Source organism: Micromesistius poutassou (assembly GCF_964030765.1).
Source record: "Micromesistius poutassou genome assembly, chromosome: 2".
Taxonomy (NCBI): domain Eukaryota; kingdom Metazoa; phylum Chordata; class Actinopteri; order Gadiformes; family Gadidae; genus Micromesistius; species Micromesistius poutassou.
This window is the reverse complement of record NC_140272.1, coordinates 22,932,935-22,948,678: the sequence shown is the minus strand read 5'-3', so window position 1 is coordinate 22,948,678 and position 15,744 is coordinate 22,932,935. Positions and strand designations below refer to the sequence as shown.

The 15,744-nt window shown below is 42.5% G+C and overlaps 29 non-coding genes across 29 annotated transcripts; all 29 read right to left on the bottom strand.

Annotated features, from left to right (window-relative positions):
- Window positions 1-171: 171 nt before the first annotated feature.
- On the bottom strand, window positions 172-253 carry AC3HAE_009550 (transfer RNA serine (anticodon UGA)). Its single transcript has one exon. It is a non-coding gene; the product is annotated as a tRNA-Ser (tRNA).
- A 669-nt stretch (window positions 254-922) lies between these two features.
- AC3HAE_009549 (transfer RNA serine (anticodon CGA)) lies at window positions 923-1,004 on the bottom strand. The gene has a single exon. It is a non-coding gene; the product is annotated as a tRNA-Ser (tRNA).
- A 336-nt stretch (window positions 1,005-1,340) lies between these two features.
- On the bottom strand, window positions 1,341-1,422 carry AC3HAE_009548 (transfer RNA serine (anticodon UGA)). Its single transcript has one exon. It is a non-coding gene; the product is annotated as a tRNA-Ser (tRNA).
- A 528-nt stretch (window positions 1,423-1,950) lies between these two features.
- Window positions 1,951-2,032, bottom strand: AC3HAE_009547 (transfer RNA serine (anticodon CGA)). The gene has a single exon. It is a non-coding gene; the product is annotated as a tRNA-Ser (tRNA).
- A 336-nt stretch (window positions 2,033-2,368) lies between these two features.
- AC3HAE_009546 (transfer RNA serine (anticodon UGA)) lies at window positions 2,369-2,450 on the bottom strand. The gene has a single exon. It is a non-coding gene; the product is annotated as a tRNA-Ser (tRNA).
- Window positions 2,451-2,978: 528 nt separating this feature from the next.
- On the bottom strand, window positions 2,979-3,060 carry AC3HAE_009545 (transfer RNA serine (anticodon CGA)). The gene has a single exon. It is a non-coding gene; the product is annotated as a tRNA-Ser (tRNA).
- A 336-nt stretch (window positions 3,061-3,396) lies between these two features.
- AC3HAE_009544 (transfer RNA serine (anticodon UGA)) lies at window positions 3,397-3,478 on the bottom strand. Its single transcript has one exon. It is a non-coding gene; the product is annotated as a tRNA-Ser (tRNA).
- A 528-nt stretch (window positions 3,479-4,006) lies between these two features.
- AC3HAE_009542 (transfer RNA serine (anticodon CGA)) lies at window positions 4,007-4,088 on the bottom strand. The gene has a single exon. It is a non-coding gene; the product is annotated as a tRNA-Ser (tRNA).
- Window positions 4,089-4,424: 336 nt separating this feature from the next.
- On the bottom strand, window positions 4,425-4,506 carry AC3HAE_009541 (transfer RNA serine (anticodon UGA)). The gene has a single exon. It is a non-coding gene; the product is annotated as a tRNA-Ser (tRNA).
- A 671-nt stretch (window positions 4,507-5,177) lies between these two features.
- AC3HAE_009539 (transfer RNA serine (anticodon CGA)) lies at window positions 5,178-5,259 on the bottom strand. The gene has a single exon. It is a non-coding gene; the product is annotated as a tRNA-Ser (tRNA).
- A 336-nt stretch (window positions 5,260-5,595) lies between these two features.
- On the bottom strand, window positions 5,596-5,677 carry AC3HAE_009538 (transfer RNA serine (anticodon UGA)). The gene has a single exon. It is a non-coding gene; the product is annotated as a tRNA-Ser (tRNA).
- Window positions 5,678-6,205: 528 nt separating this feature from the next.
- AC3HAE_009537 (transfer RNA serine (anticodon CGA)) lies at window positions 6,206-6,287 on the bottom strand. Its single transcript has one exon. It is a non-coding gene; the product is annotated as a tRNA-Ser (tRNA).
- Window positions 6,288-6,623: 336 nt separating this feature from the next.
- On the bottom strand, window positions 6,624-6,705 carry AC3HAE_009536 (transfer RNA serine (anticodon UGA)). The gene has a single exon. It is a non-coding gene; the product is annotated as a tRNA-Ser (tRNA).
- Window positions 6,706-7,376: 671 nt separating this feature from the next.
- AC3HAE_009535 (transfer RNA serine (anticodon CGA)) lies at window positions 7,377-7,458 on the bottom strand. The gene has a single exon. It is a non-coding gene; the product is annotated as a tRNA-Ser (tRNA).
- Window positions 7,459-7,794: 336 nt separating this feature from the next.
- AC3HAE_009534 (transfer RNA serine (anticodon UGA)) lies at window positions 7,795-7,876 on the bottom strand. The gene has a single exon. It is a non-coding gene; the product is annotated as a tRNA-Ser (tRNA).
- Window positions 7,877-8,404: 528 nt separating this feature from the next.
- Window positions 8,405-8,486, bottom strand: AC3HAE_009533 (transfer RNA serine (anticodon CGA)). Its single transcript has one exon. It is a non-coding gene; the product is annotated as a tRNA-Ser (tRNA).
- Window positions 8,487-8,822: 336 nt separating this feature from the next.
- On the bottom strand, window positions 8,823-8,904 carry AC3HAE_009531 (transfer RNA serine (anticodon UGA)). Its single transcript has one exon. It is a non-coding gene; the product is annotated as a tRNA-Ser (tRNA).
- Window positions 8,905-9,614: 710 nt separating this feature from the next.
- AC3HAE_009530 (transfer RNA serine (anticodon CGA)) lies at window positions 9,615-9,696 on the bottom strand. The gene has a single exon. It is a non-coding gene; the product is annotated as a tRNA-Ser (tRNA).
- Window positions 9,697-10,032: 336 nt separating this feature from the next.
- AC3HAE_009529 (transfer RNA serine (anticodon UGA)) lies at window positions 10,033-10,114 on the bottom strand. Its single transcript has one exon. It is a non-coding gene; the product is annotated as a tRNA-Ser (tRNA).
- Window positions 10,115-10,644: 530 nt separating this feature from the next.
- On the bottom strand, window positions 10,645-10,726 carry AC3HAE_009527 (transfer RNA serine (anticodon CGA)). Its single transcript has one exon. It is a non-coding gene; the product is annotated as a tRNA-Ser (tRNA).
- A 336-nt stretch (window positions 10,727-11,062) lies between these two features.
- On the bottom strand, window positions 11,063-11,144 carry AC3HAE_009526 (transfer RNA serine (anticodon UGA)). Its single transcript has one exon. It is a non-coding gene; the product is annotated as a tRNA-Ser (tRNA).
- A 671-nt stretch (window positions 11,145-11,815) lies between these two features.
- AC3HAE_009525 (transfer RNA serine (anticodon CGA)) lies at window positions 11,816-11,897 on the bottom strand. Its single transcript has one exon. It is a non-coding gene; the product is annotated as a tRNA-Ser (tRNA).
- Window positions 11,898-12,233: 336 nt separating this feature from the next.
- Window positions 12,234-12,315, bottom strand: AC3HAE_009524 (transfer RNA serine (anticodon UGA)). The gene has a single exon. It is a non-coding gene; the product is annotated as a tRNA-Ser (tRNA).
- A 528-nt stretch (window positions 12,316-12,843) lies between these two features.
- AC3HAE_009523 (transfer RNA serine (anticodon CGA)) lies at window positions 12,844-12,925 on the bottom strand. The gene has a single exon. It is a non-coding gene; the product is annotated as a tRNA-Ser (tRNA).
- Window positions 12,926-13,261: 336 nt separating this feature from the next.
- AC3HAE_009522 (transfer RNA serine (anticodon UGA)) lies at window positions 13,262-13,343 on the bottom strand. Its single transcript has one exon. It is a non-coding gene; the product is annotated as a tRNA-Ser (tRNA).
- Window positions 13,344-14,014: 671 nt separating this feature from the next.
- On the bottom strand, window positions 14,015-14,096 carry AC3HAE_009520 (transfer RNA serine (anticodon CGA)). Its single transcript has one exon. It is a non-coding gene; the product is annotated as a tRNA-Ser (tRNA).
- Window positions 14,097-14,432: 336 nt separating this feature from the next.
- Window positions 14,433-14,514, bottom strand: AC3HAE_009519 (transfer RNA serine (anticodon UGA)). The gene has a single exon. It is a non-coding gene; the product is annotated as a tRNA-Ser (tRNA).
- Window positions 14,515-15,042: 528 nt separating this feature from the next.
- Window positions 15,043-15,124, bottom strand: AC3HAE_009518 (transfer RNA serine (anticodon CGA)). The gene has a single exon. It is a non-coding gene; the product is annotated as a tRNA-Ser (tRNA).
- Window positions 15,125-15,460: 336 nt separating this feature from the next.
- Window positions 15,461-15,542, bottom strand: AC3HAE_009517 (transfer RNA serine (anticodon UGA)). The gene has a single exon. It is a non-coding gene; the product is annotated as a tRNA-Ser (tRNA).
- Window positions 15,543-15,744: the final 202 nt, after the last annotated feature.

Sequence of the window (15,744 nt, the reverse complement as noted above, 5' to 3'; positions counted from 1 at the left end):
AATTAAATGAGCACTTTTGGATTGATTTAGAGTTGGCAGCTGTGAGCAAGATTTGAACATTCTCAGCGACACCACCATTGGATTTTGAGCACAACTTCTTACCCACAAAGCTTAGGCAGATCTACCTAAAGTCAAAATTGGAAACTCTCAGCATGTGAATTCAACACACAACGCTGTGAGCAGGATTTGAACCTGCGCGGGTAATACCCATTGGATTTCAAGTCCAACGCCTTAACCACTCGGCCATCACAGCTCAATTCACTGCTGTCCGAATGGCATTTCGTTCAAACAGAGTCCCAAGGGACCTGGGGTAAATAAAAACGGCCCTTGATGCACAGTGAAACATCTGTTTCCAGCACTTCATAGTGGTTGGTCAAATTTAAAAGACAAGCAATTATGATACATATTTTCCATAACAGATTTGCATGACTGCTACTGGATTAGTTTCGAATAAGATGCCGTTGGCAGAATTTGAACCGGCCCTGATAGAAACCACTGCATTTTGGATCCAAAGTCATTAGCTCTCTCTCGTCATGAGACTTTTGTAAAAGTAAACAGAGGGAATGTCTCTTGGTCAAGATGGATTACCCTTTGGCCTTTGACAATTACTAGGGCTTGTTGATTGGGTGATCTAGTCAAAAATCTCAGCAGACAAGTATATGTGAAGGATTTGAGCCTTCGCTGTTCCCAGTGAGTTTCGAGTCTAATGCCTTAACCACTGGTCCATAACAGTTTCATGTTTTTGGTGAAAAATGGGATTATAGTGGTAAAAGGTTCCCAAATGACATGCAGCAATCAAAAGAAGGTCCTAAACACCCAGTAAAACAAGTGTTTTAACATCTTCATAAAGAATGGTCAAAATCCAATGAAATCAGCCCTTACCCTGATCCAATAAGACTGGACGGGTTCCTTTGGTATGCGCCGCTGTGAGCAGGATTCGAACCTGCGCGGGGAAACCCCATTGGATTTCGAGTCCAACGCCTTAACCTCTCGGCCATCACAGCTCCTTCTGAAATAAATCAATGGGATTTTCTCGAAAACCATCCCAGATAACAATCATTGAATATATAAGTTCCTAAACACACAGTAAAGCATCAGATCTAACGTCCTCATAGAGGGATGTCAAATTGAAACCACAAATCCATTACTATCCATACTTTCCTTGACCTAATTAAATGAGCACTTTTGGATTGATTTAGAGTTGGCAGCTGTGAGCAAGATTTGAACATTCTCAGCGATACCACCATTGGATTTTGAGCACAACTTCTTACCCACAAAGCTTGGGCAGATCTACCTAAAGTCAAATTTGGAAACTCTCAGCATGTGATTTTATCACACAACGCTGTGAGCAGGATTTGAACCTGCGCGGGTAATACCCATTGGATTTCAAGTCCAACGCCTTAACCACTCGGCCATCACAGCTCAATTCACTGCTGTCCGAATGGCATTTCGTTCAAACAGTGTCCCAAGGGACCTGGGGTAAATAAAAACGGCCCTTGATGCACAGTGAAACATCTGTTTCCAGCACTTCATAGTGGTTGGTCAAATTTAAAAGACAAGCAATTATGATACATATTTTCCATAACAGATTTGCATGACTGCTACTGGATTAGTTTCGAATAAGATGCCGTTGGCAGAATTTGAACCGGCCCTGATAGAAACCACTGCATTTTGGATCCAAAGTCATTAGCTCTCTCTCATCATGAGACTTTTGTAAAAGTAAACAGAGGGAATGTCTCTTGGTCAAGATGGATTACCCTTTGGCCTTTGACAATTACTAGGGCTTGTTGATTGGGTGATCTAGTCAAAAATCTCAGCAGACAAGTAGAGGCTTTAGAGAATGGTCAAAGTCCAACGAAATCAGCCCTTAGCCTGATCCAATAAGACTGGACGACGAAATCAGCCCTTACCCTGATCCAATAAGATTGGACGGGTTCCTTTGGTATGCGCCGCTGTGAGCAGGATTCGAACCTGCGCGGGGAAACCCCATTGGATTTCGAGTCCAACGCCTTAACCTCTCGGCCATCACAGCTCCTTCTGAAATAAATCAATGGGATTTTCTCGAAAACCATCCCAGATAACAAGCATTGAATATATAAGTTCCTAAACACACAGTAAAACATCAGTTCTAACGTCCTCATAGAGGGATGTCAAATTGAAATCACACATCCATTACTATCCATACTTTCCTTGACCTAATTAAATGTGCACTTTTGGATTGATTTAGAGTTGGCAGCTGTGAGCAAGATTTGAACATTCTCAGCGATACCACCATTGGATTTTGAGCACAACTTCTTACCCACAAAGCTTGGGCAGATCTACCTAAAGTCAAAATTGGAAACTCTCAGCATGTGAATTCAACACACAACGCTGTGAGCAGGATTTGAACCTGCGCGGGTAATACCCATTGGATTTCAAGTCCAACGCCTTAACCACTCGGCCATCACAGCTCAATTCACTGCTGTCCGAATGGCATTTCGTTCAAACAGAGTCCCAAGGGACCTGGGGTAAATAAAAACGGCCCTTGATGCACAGTGAAACATCTGTTTCCAGCACTTCATAGTGGTTGGTCAAATTTAAAAGACAAGCAATTATGATACATATTTTCCATAACAGATTTGCATGACTGCTACTGGATTAGTTTCGAATAAGATGCCGTTGGCAGAATTTGAACCGGCCCTGATAGAAACCACTGCATTTTGGATCCAAAGTCATTAGCTCTCTCTCGTCATGAGACTTTTGTAAAAGTAAACAGAGGGAATGTCTCTTGGTCAAGATGGATTACCCTTTGGCCTTTGACAATTACTAGGGCTTGTTGATTGGGTGATCTAGTCAAAAATCTCAGCAGACAAGTAGAGGCTTTAGAGAATGGTCAAAGTCCAACGAAATCAGCCCTTACCCTGATCCAATAAGACTGGACGACGAAATCAGCCCTTACCCTGATCCAATAAGACTGGACGGGTTCCTTTGGTATGCGCCGCTGTGAGCAGGATTCGAACCTGCGCGGGGAAACCCCATTGGATTTCGAGTCCAACGCCTTAACCTCTCGGCCATCACAGCTCCTTCTGAAATAAATCAATGGGATTTTCTCGAAAACCATCCCAGATAACAATCATTGAATATATAAGTTCCTAAACACACAGTAAAGCATCAGATCTAACGTCCTCATAGAGGGATGTCAAATTGAAACCACAAATCCATTACTATCCATACTTTCCTTGACCTAATTAAATGAGCACTTTTGGATTGATTTAGAGTTGGCAGCTGTGAGCAAGATTTGAACATTCTCAGCGATACCACCATTGGATTTTGAGCACAACTTCTTACCCACAAAGCTTGGGCAGATCTACCTAAAGTCAAATTTGGAAACTCTCAGCATGTGATTTTATCACACAACGCTGTGAGCAGGATTTGAACCTGCGCGGGTAATACCCATTGGATTTCAAGTCCAACGCCTTAACCACTCGGCCATCACAGCTCAATTCACTGCTGTCCGAATGGCATTTCGTTCAAACAGTGTCCCAAGGGACCTGGGGTAAATAAAAACGGCCCTTGATGCACAGTGAAACATCTGTTTCCAGCACTTCATAGTGGTTGGTCAAATTTAAAAGACAAGCAATTATGATACATATTTTCCATAACAGATTTGCATGACTGCTACTGGATTAGTTTCGAATAAGATGCCGTTGGCAGAATTTGAACCGGCCCTGATAGAAACCACTGCATTTTGGATCCAAAGTCATTAGCTCTCTCTCGTCATGAGACTTTTGTAAAAGTAAACAGAGGGAATGTCTCTTGGTCAAGATGGATTACCCTTTGGCCTTTGACAATTACTAGGGCTTGTTGATTGGGTGATCTAGTCAAAAATCTCAGCAGACAAGTAGAGGCTTTAGAGAATGGTCAAAGTCCAACGAAATCAGCCCTTACCCTGATCCAATAAGACTGGACGACGAAATCAGCCCTTACCCTGATCCAATAAGACTGGACGGGTTCCTTTGGTATGCGCCACTGTGAGCAGGATTCGAACCTGCGCGGGGAAACCCCATTGGATTTCGAGTCCAACGCCTTAACCTCTCGGCCATCACAGCTCTTTCTGATGAAAAACAATGGGATTTTCTCAAAAACCATCCCAGATAACACGCATTGAATATAGAAGTTCCTAAACACACAGTAAAACATCAGTTCTAACGTCCTCATAGAGGGATGTCAAAATGAAATGACACATCCATTACTATCCATACTTTCCTTGACCTAATTAAATGAGCACTTTTGGATTGATTTAGAGTTGGCAGCTGTGAGCAAGATTTGAACATTCTCAGCGACACCACCATTGGATTTTGAGCACAACTTCTTACCCACAAAGCTTAGGCAGATCTACCTAAAGTCAAAATTGGAAACTCTCAGCATGTGAATTCAACACACAACGCTGTGAGCAGGATTTGAACCTGCGCGGGTAATACCCATTGGATTTCAAGTCCAACGCCTTAACCACTCGGCCATCACAGCTCAATTCACTGCTGTCCGAATGGCATTTCGTTCAAACAGAGTCCCAAGGGACCTGGAGTAAATAAAAACGGCCCTTGATGCACAGTGAAACATCTGTTTCCAGCACTTCATAGTGGTTGGTCAAATTTAAAAGACGCAAGCAATTATGATACATATTTTCCATAACAGATTTGCATGACTGTCACTGGATTAGTTTTGAATAAGATGCCGTTGGCAGAATTTGAACCGGCCCTCATAGAAACCACTGCATTTTGGATCTAAAGTCATTAGCTCTCTCTCGTCATGAGACTTTTGTAAAAGTAAACAGAGGGAATGTCTCTTGGTCAAGATGGATTACCCTTTGGCCTTTGACAATTACTAGGGCTTGTTGATTGGGTGATCTAGTCAAAAATCTCAGCAGACAAGTATATGTGAAGGATTTGAGCCTTCGCTGTTCCCAGTGAGTTTCGAGTCTAATGCCTTAACCACTGGTCCATAACAGTTTCATGTTTTTGGTGAAAAATGGGATTATAGTGGTAAAAGGTTCCCAAATGACATGCAGCAATCAAAAGAAGGTCCTAAACACCCAGTAAAACAAGTGTTTTAACATCTTCATAAAGAATGGTCAAAATCCAACGAAATCAGCCCTTACCCTGATCCAATAAGACTGGACGGGTTCCTTTGGTATGCGCCGCTGTGAGCAGGATTCGAACCTGCGCGGGGAAACCCCATTGGATTTCGAGTCCAACGCCTTAACCTCTCGGCCATCACAGCTCCTTCTGAAATAAATCAATGGGATTTTCTCGAAAACCATCCCAGATAACAATCATTGAATATATAAGTTCCTAAACACACAGTAAAGCATCAGATCTAACGTCCTCATAGAGGGATGTCAAATTGAAACCACAAATCCATTACTATCCATACTTTCCTTGACCTAATTAAATGAGCACTTTTGGATTGATTTAGAGTTGGCAGCTGTGAGCAAGATTTGAACATTCTCAGCGATACCACCATTGGATTTTGAGCACAACTTCTTACCCACAAAGCTTGGGCAGATCTACCTAAAGTCAAATTTGGAAACTCTCAGCATGTGATTTTATCACACAACACTGTGAGCAGGATTTGAACCTGCGCGGGTAATACCCATTGGATTTCAAGTCCAACGCCTTAACCACTCGGCCATCACAGCTCAATTCACTGCTGTCCGAATGGCATTTCGTTCAAACAGTGTCCCAAGGGACCTGGGGTAAATAAAAACGGCCCTTGATGCACAGTGAAACATCTGTTTCCAGCACTTCATAGTGGTTGGTCAAATTTAAAAGACAAGCAATTATGATACATATTTTCCATAACAGATTTGCATGACTGCTACTGGATTAGTTTCGAATAAGATGCCGTTGGCAGAATTTGAACCGGCCCTGATAGAAACCACTGCATTTTGGATCCAAAGTCATTAGCTCTCTCTCGTCATGAGACTTTTGTAAAAGTAAACAGAGGGAATGTCTCTTGGTCAAGATGGATTACCCTTTGGCCTTTGACAATTACTAGGGCTTGTTGATTGGGTGATCTAGTCAAAAATCTCAGCAGACAAGTAGAGGCTTTAGAGAATGGTCAAAGTCCAACGAAATCAGCCCTTACCCTGATCCAATAAGACTGGACGACGAAATCAGCCCTTACCCTGATCCAATAAGATTGGACGGGTTCCTTTGGTATGCGCCGCTGTGAGCAGGATTCGAACCTGCGCGGGGAAACCCCATTGGATTTCGAGTCCAACGCCTTAACCTCTCGGCCATCACAGCTCTTTCTGATGAAAAACAATGGGATTTTCTCAAAAACCATCCCAGATAACACGCATTGAATATAGAAGTTCCTAAACACACAGTAAAACATCAGTTCTAACGTCCTCATAGAGGGATGTCAAAATGAAATGACACATCCATTACTATCCATACTTTCCTTGACCTAATTAAATGAGCACTTTTGGATTGATTTAGAGTTGGCAGCTGTGAGCAAGATTTGAACATTCTCAGCGACACCACCATTGGATTTTGAGCACAACTTCTTACCCACAAAGCTTAGGCAGATCTACCTAAAGTCAAAATTGGAAACTCTCAGCATGTGAATTCAACACACAACGCTGTGAGCAGGATTTGAACCTGCGCGGGTAATACCCATTGGATTTCAAGTCCAACGCCTTAACCACTCGGCCATCACAGCTCAATTCACTGCTGTCCGAATGGCATTTCGTTCAAACAGAGTCCCAAGGGACCTGGGGTAAATAAAAACGGCCCTTGATGCACAGTGAAACATCTGTTTCCAGCACTTCATAGTGGTTGGTCAAATTTAAAAGACGCAAGCAATTATGATACATATTTTCCATAACAGATTTGCATGACTGTCACTGGATTAGTTTTGAATAAGATGCCGTTGGCAGAATTTGAACCGGCCCTCATAGAAACCACTGCATTTTGGATCTAAAGTCATTAGCTCTCTCTCGTCATGAGACTTTTGTAAAAGTAAACAGAGGGAATGTCTCTTGGTCAAGATGGATTACCCTTTGGCCTTTGACAATTACTAGGGCTTGTTGATTGGGTGATCTAGTCAAAAATCTCAGCAGACAAGTATATGTGAAGGATTTGAGCCTTCGCTGTTCCCAGTGAGTTTCGAGTCTAATGCCTTAACCACTGGTCCATAACAGTTTCATGTTTTTGGTGAAAAATGGGATTATAGTGGTAAAAGGTTCCCAAATGACATGCAGCAATCAAAAGAAGGTCCTAAACACCCAGTAAAACAAGTGTTTTAACATCTTCATAAAGAATGGTCAAAATCCAACGAAATCAGCCCTTACCCTGATCCAATAAGACTGGACGGGTTCCTTTGGTATGCGCCGCTGTGAGCAGGATTCGAACCTGCGCGGGGAAACCCCATTGGATTTCGAGTCCAACGCCTTAACCTCTCGGCCATCACAGCTCCTTCTGAAATAAATCAATGGGATTTTCTCGAAAACCATCCCAGATAACAATCATTGAATATATAAGTTCCTAAACACACAGTAAAGCATCAGATCTAACGTCCTCATAGAGGGATGTCAAATTGAAACCACAAATCCATTACTATCCATACTTTCCTTGACCTAATTAAATGAGCACTTTTGGATTGATTTAGAGTTGGCAGCTGTGAGCAAGATTTGAACATTCTCAGCGATACCACCATTGGATTTTGAGCACAACTTCTTACCCACAAAGCTTGGGCAGATCTACCTAAAGTCAAATTTGGAAACTCTCAGCATGTGATTTTATCACACAACGCTGTGAGCAGGATTTGAACCTGCGCGGGTAATACCCATTGGATTTCAAGTCCAACGCCTTAACCACTCGGCCATCACAGCTCAATTCACTGCTGTCCGAATGGCATTTCGTTCAAACAGTGTCCCAAGGGACCTGGGGTAAATAAAAACGGCCCTTGATGCACAGTGAAACATCTGTTTCCAGCACTTCATAGTGGTTGGTCAAATTTAAAAGACAAGCAATTATGATACATATTTTCCATAACAGATTTGCATGACTGCTACTGGATTAGTTTCGAATAAGATGCCGTTGGCAGAATTTGAACCGGCCCTGATAGAAACCACTGCATTTTGGATCCAAAGTCATTAGCTCTCTCTCGTCATGAGACTTTTGTAAAAGTAAACAGAGGGAATGTCTCTTGGTCAAGATGGATTACCCTTTGGCCTTTGACAATTACTAGGGCTTGTTGATTGGGTGATCTAGTCAAAAATCTCAGCAGACAAGTAGAGGCTTTAGAGAATGGTCAAAGTCCAACGAAATCAGCCCTTACCCTGATCCAATAAGACTGGACGACGAAATCAGCCCTTACCCTGATCCAATAAGATTGGACGGGTTCCTTTGGTATGCGCCGCTGTGAGCAGGATTCGAACCTGCGCGGGGAAACCCCATTGGATTTCGAGTCCAACGCCTTAACCTCTCGGCCATCACAGCTCTTTCTGATGAACAACAATGGGATTTTCTCAAAAACCATCCCAGATAACAAGCATTGAATATAGAAGTTCCTAAACACACAGTAAAACATCAGTTCTAACGTCCTCATAGAGGGATGTCAAATTGAAATGACACATCCATTACTATCCATACTTTCCTTGACCTAATTAAATGAGCACTTTTGGATTGATTTAGAGTTGGCAGCTGTGAGCAAGATTTGAACATTCTCAGCGACACCACCATTGGATTTTGAGCACAACTTCTTACCCACAAAGCTTAGGCAGATCTACCTAAAGTCAAAATTGGAAACTCTCAGCATGTGAATTCAACACACAACGCTGTGAGCAGGATTTGAACCTGCGCGGGTAATACCCATTGGATTTCAAGTCCAACGCCTTAACCACTCGGCCATCACAGCTCAAATCACTGCTGTCCGAATGGCATTTCGTTCAAACAGAGTCCCAAGGGACCTGGGGTAAATAAAAACGGCCCTTGATGCACAGTGAAACATCTGTTTCCAGCACTTCATAGTGGTTGGTCAAATTTAAAAGACGCAAGCAATTATGATACATATTTTCCATAACAGATTTGCATGACTGTCACTGGATTAGTTTTGAATAAGATGCCGTTGGCAGAATTTGAACCGGCCCTCATAGAAACCACTGCATTTTGGATCTAAAGTCATTAGCTCTCTCTCGTCATGAGACTTTTGTAAAAGTAAACAGAGGGAATGTCTCTTGGTCAAGATGGATTACCCTTTGGCCTTTGACAATTACTAGGGCTTGTTGATTGGGTGATCTAGTCAAAAATCTCAGCAGACAAGTATATGTGAAGGATTTGAGCCTTCGCTGTTCCCAGTGAGTTTCGAGTCTAATGCCTTAACCACTGGTCCATAACAGTTTCATGTTTTTGGTGAAAAATGGGATTATAGTGGGAAAAGGTTCCCAAATGACATGCAGCAATCAAAAGAAGGTCCTAAACACCCAGTAAAACAAGTGTTTTAACATCTTCATAAAGAATGGTCAAAATCCAACGAAATCAGCCCTTACCCTGATCCAATAAGACTGGACGACGAAATCAGCCCTTACCCTGATCCAATAAGACTGGACGAGTTCCTTTGGTATGCGCCGCTGTGAGCAGGATTCGAACCTGCGCGGGGAAACCCCATTGGATTTCGAGTCCAACGCCTTAACCTCTCGGCCATCACAGCTCCTTCTGATGAAAAACAATGGGATTTTCTCAAAAACCATCCCAGATAACAAGCATTGAATATAGAAGTTCCTAAACACACAGTAAAACATCAGTTCTAACGTCCTCATAGAGGGATGTCAAATTGAAATCACACATCCATTACTATCCATACTTTCCTTGACCTAATTAAATGAGCACTTTTGGATTGATTTAGAGTTGGCAGCTGTGAGCAAGATTTGAACATTCTCAGCGACACCACCATTGGATTTTGAGCACAACTTCTTACCCACAAAGCTTAGGCAGATCTACCTAAAGTCAAAATTGGAAACTCTCAGCATGTGAATTCAACACACAACGCTGTGAGCAGGATTTGAACCTGAGCGGGTAATACCCATTGGATTTCAAGTCCAACGCCTTAACCACTCGGCCATCACAGCTCAATTCACTGCTGTCCGAATGGCATTTCGTTCAAACAGAGTCCCAAGGGACCTGGGGTAAATAAAAACGGCCCTTGATGCACAGTGAAACATCTGTTTCCAGCACTTCATAGTGGTTGGTCAAATTTAAAAGACGCAAGCAATTATGATACATATTTTCCATAACAGATTTGCATGACTGTCACTGGATTAGTTTTGAATAAGATGCCGTTGGCAGAATTTGAACCGGCCCTCATAGAAACCACTGCATTTTGGATCTAAAGTCATTACCTCTTTCTCGTCATGAGACTTTTGTAAAAGTAAACAGAGGGAATGTCTCTTGGTCAAGATGGATTACCCTTTGCCCTTTGACAATTACTAGGGCTTGTTGATTGGGTGATCTAGTCAAAAATCTCAGCAGACAAGTAGAGGCTTTAGAGAATGGTCAAAGTCCAACGAAATCAGCCCTTACCCTGATCCAATAAGACTGGACGACGAAATCAGCCCTTACCCTGATCCAATAAGATTGGACGGGTTCCTTTGGTATGCGCCGCTGTGAGCAGGATTCGAACCTGCGCGGGGAAACCCCATTGGATTTCGAGTCCAACGCCTTAACCTCTCGGCCATCACAGCTCTTTCTGATGAAAAACAATGGGATTTTCTCAAAAACCATCCCAGATAACAAGCATTGAATATAGAAGTTCCTAAACACACAGTAAAACATCAGTTCTAACGTCCTCATAGAGGGATGTCAAATTGAAATGACACATCCATTACTATCCATACTTTCCTTGACCTAATTAAATGAGCACTTTTGGATTGATTTAGAGTTGGCAGCTGTGAGCAAGATTTGAACATTCTCAGCGACACCACCATTGGATTTTGAGCACAACTTCTTACCCATAAAGCTTAGGCAGATCTACCTAAAGTCAAAATTGGAAACTCTCAGCATGTGAATTCAACACACAACGCTGTGAGCAGGATTTGAACCTGCGCGGGTAATACCCATTGGATTTCAAGTCCAACGCCTTAACCACTCGGCCATCACAGCTCAATTCACTGCTGTCCGAATGGCATTTCATTCAAACAGAGTCCCAAGGGACCTGGGGTAAATAAAAACGGCCCTTGATGCACAGTGAAACATCTGTTTCCAGCACTTCATAGTGGTTGGTCAAATTTAAAAGACGCAAGCAATTATGATACATAATTTCCATAACAGATTTGCATGACTGTCACTGGATTAGTTTTGAATAAGATGCCGTTGGCAGAATTTGAACCGGCCCTCATAGAAACCACTGCATTTTGGATCTAAAGTCATTAGCTCTCTCTCGTCATGAGACTTTTGTAAAAGTAAACAGAGGGAATGTCTCTTGGTCAAGATGGATTACCCTTTGGCCTTTGACAATTACTAGGGCTTGTTGATTGGGTGATCTAGTCAAAAATCTCAGCAGACAAGTATATGTGAAGGATTTGAGCCTTCGCTGTTCCCAGTGAGTTTCGAGTCTAATGCCTTAACCACTGGTCCATAACAGTTTCATGTTTTTGGTGAAAAATGGGATTATAGTGGGAAAAGGTTCCCAAATGACATGCAGCAATCAAAAGAAGGTCCTAAACACCCAGTAAAACAAGTGTTTTAACATCTTCATAAAGAATGGTCAAAATCCAACGAAATCAGCCCTTACCCTGATCCAATAAGACTGGACGGGTTCCTTTGGTATGCGCCGCTGTGAGCAGGATTCGAACCTGCGCGGGGAAACCCCATTGGATTTCGAGTCCAACGCCTTAACCTCTCGGCCATCACAGCTCCTTCTGAAATAAATCAATGGGATTTTCTCGAAAACCATCCCAGATAACAATCATTGAATATATAAGTTCCTAAACACACAGTAAAGCATCAGATCTAACGTCCTCATAGAGGGATGTCAAATTGAAACCACAAATCCATTACTATCCATACTTTCCTTGACCTAATTAAATGAGCACTTTTGGATTGATTTAGAGTTGGCAGCTGTGAGCAAGATTTGAACATTCTCAGCGATACCACCATTGGATTTTGAGCACAACTTCTTACCCACAAAGCTTGGGCAGATCTACCTAAAGTCAAATTTGGAAACTCTCAGCATGTGATTTTATCACACAACGCTGTGAGCAGGATTTGAACCTGCGCGGGTAATACCCATTGGATTTCAAGTCCAACGCCTTAACCACTCGGCCATCACAGCTCAATTCACTGCTGTCCGAATGGCATTTCGTTCAAACAGTGTCCCAAGGGACCTGGGGTAAATAAAAACGGCCCTTGATGCACAGTGAAACATCTGTTTCCAGCACTTCATAGTGGTTGGTCAAATTTAAAAGACAAGCAATTATGATACATATTTTCCATAACAGATTTGCATGACTGCTACTGGATTAGTTTCGAATAAGATGCCGTTGGCAGAATTTGAACCGGCCCTGATAGAAACCACTGCATTTTGGATCCAAAGTCATTAGCTCTCTCTCGTCATGAGACTTTTGTAAAAGTAAACAGAGGGAATGTCTCTTGGTCAAGATGGATTACCCTTTGGCCTTTGACAATTACTAGGGCTTGTTGATTGGGTGATCTAGTCAAAAATCTCAGCAGACAAGTAGAGGCTTTAGAGAATGGTCAAAGTCCAACGAAATCAGCCCTTACCCTGATCCAATAAGACTGGACGACGAAATCAGCCCTTACCCTGATCCAATAAGATTGGACGGGTTCCTTTGGTATGCGCCGCTGTGAGCAGGATTCGAACCTGCGCGGGGAAACCCCATTGGATTTCGAGTCCAACGCCTTAACCTCTCGGCCATCACAGCTCCTTCTGATGAAAAACAATGGGATTTTCTCAAAAACCATCCCAGATAACACGCATTGAATATAGAAGTTCCTAAACACACAGTAAAACATCAGTTCTAACGTCCTCATAGAGGGATGTCAAAATGAAATGACACATCCATTACTATCCATACTTTCCTTGACCTAATTAAATGAGCACTTTTGGATTGATTTAGAGTTGGCAGCTGTGAGCAAGATTTGAACATTCTCAGCGACACCACCATTGGATTTTGAGCACAACTTCTTACCCACAAAGCTTAGGCAGATCTACCTAAAGTCAAAATTGGAAACTCTCAGCATGTGAATTCAACACACAACGCTGTGAGCAGGATTTGAACCTGCGCGGGTAATACCCAATGGATTTCAAGTCCAACGCCTTAACCACTCGGCCATCACAGCTCAATTCACTGCTGTCCGAATGGCATTTCGTTCAAACAGAGTCCCAAGGGACCTGGGGTAAATAAAAACGGCCCTTGATGCACAGTGAAACATCTGTTTCCAGCACTTCATAGTGGTTGGTCAAATTTAAAAGACGCAAGCAATTATGATACATATTTTCCATAACAGATTTGCATGACTGTCACTGGATTAGTTTTGAATAAGATGCCGTTGGCAGAATTTGAACCGGCCCTCATAGAAACCACTGCATTTTGGATCTAAAGTCATTAGCTCTCTCTCGTCATGAGACTTTTGTAAAAGTAAACAGAGGGAATGTCTCTTGGTCAAGATGGATTACCCTTTGGCCTTTGACAATTACTAGGGCTTGTTGATTGGGTGATCTAGTCAAAAATCTCAGCAGACAAGTATATGTGAAGGATTTGAGCCTTCGCTGTTCCCAGTGAGTTTCGAGTCTAATGCCTTAACCACTGGTCCATAACAGTTTCATGTTTTTGGTGAAAAATGGGATTATAGTGGGAAAAGGTTCCCAAATGACATGCAGCAATCAAAAGAAGGTCCTAAACACCCAGTAAAACAAGTGTTTTAACATCTTCATAAAGAATGGTCAAAATGCAACGAAATCAGCCCTTACCCTGATCCAATAAGACTGGACGGGTTCCTTTGGTATGCGCCGCTGTGAGCAGGATTCGAACCTGCGCGGGGAAACCCCATTGGATTTCGAGTCCAACGCCTTAACCTCTCGGCCATCACAGCTCCTTCTGAAATAAATCAATGGGATTTTCTCGAAAACCATCCCAGATAACAATCATTGAATATATAAGTTCCTAAACACACAGTAAAGCATCAGATCTAACGTCCTCATAGAGGGATGTCAAATTGAAACCACAAATCCATTACTATCCATACTTTCCTTGACCTAATTAAATGAGCACTTTTGGATTGATTTAGAGTTGGCAGCTGTGAGCAAGATTTGAACATTCTCAGCGATACCACCATTGGATTTTGAGCACAACTTCTTACCCACAAAGCTTGGGCAGATCTACCTAAAGTCAAATTTGGAAACTCTCAGCATGTGATTTTATCACACAACGCTGTGAGCAGGATTTGAACCTGCGCGGGTAATACCCATTGGATTTCAAGTCCAACGCCTTAACCACTCGGCCATCACAGCTCAATTCACTGCTGTCCGAATGGCATTTCGTTCAAACAGTGTCCCAAGGGACCTGGGGTAAATAAAAACGGCCCTTGATGCACAGTGAAACATCTGTTTCCAGCACTTCATAGTGGTTGGTCAAATTTAAAAGACAAGCAATTATGATACATATTTTCCATAACAGATTTGCATGACTGCTACTGGATTAGTTTCGAATAAGATGCCGTTGGCAGAATTTGAACCGGCCCTGATAGAAACCACTGCATTTTGGATCCAAAGTCATTAGCTCTCTCTCGTCATGAGACTTTTGTAAAAGTAAACAGAGGGAATGTCTCTTGGTCAAGATGGATTACCCTTTGGCCTTTGACAATTACTAGGGCTTGTTGATTGGGTGATCTAGTCAAAAATCTCAGCAGACAAGTAGAGGCTTTAGAGAATGGTCAAAGTCCAACGAAATCAGCCCTTACCCTGATCCAATAAGACTGGACGACGAAATCAGCCCTTACCCTGATCCAATAAGATTGGACGGGTTCCTTTGGTATGCGCCGCTGTGAGCAGGATTCGAACCTGCGCGGGGAAACCCCATTGGATTTCGAGTCCAACGCCTTAACCTCTCGGCCATCACAGCTCCTTCTGATGAAAAACAATGGGATTTTCTCAAAAACCATCCCAGATAACACGCATTGAATATAGAAGTTCCTAAACACACAGTAAAACATCAGTTCTAACGTCCTCATAGAGGGATGTCAAAATGAAATGACACATCCATTACTATCCATACTTTCCTTGACCTAATTAAATGAGCACTTTTGGATTGATTTAGAGTTGGCAGCTGTGAGCAAGATTTGAACATTCTCAGCGACACCACCATTGGATTTTGAGCACAACTTCTTACCCACAAAGCTTAGGCAGATCTACCTAAAGTCAAAATTGGAAACTCTCAGCATGTGAATTCAACACACAACGCTGTGAGCAGGATTTGAACCTGCGCGGGTAATACCCATTGGATTTCAAGTCCAACGCCTTAACCACTCGGCCATCACAGCTCAATTCACTGCTGTCCGAATGGCATTTCGTTCAAACAGAGTCCCAAGGGACCTGGGGTAAATAAAAACGGCCCTTGATGCACAGTGAAACATCTGTTTCCAGCACTTCATAGTGGTTGGTCAAATTTAAAAGACGCAAGCAATTATGATACATATTTTCCATAACAGATTTGCATGACTGTCACTGGATTAGTTTTGAATA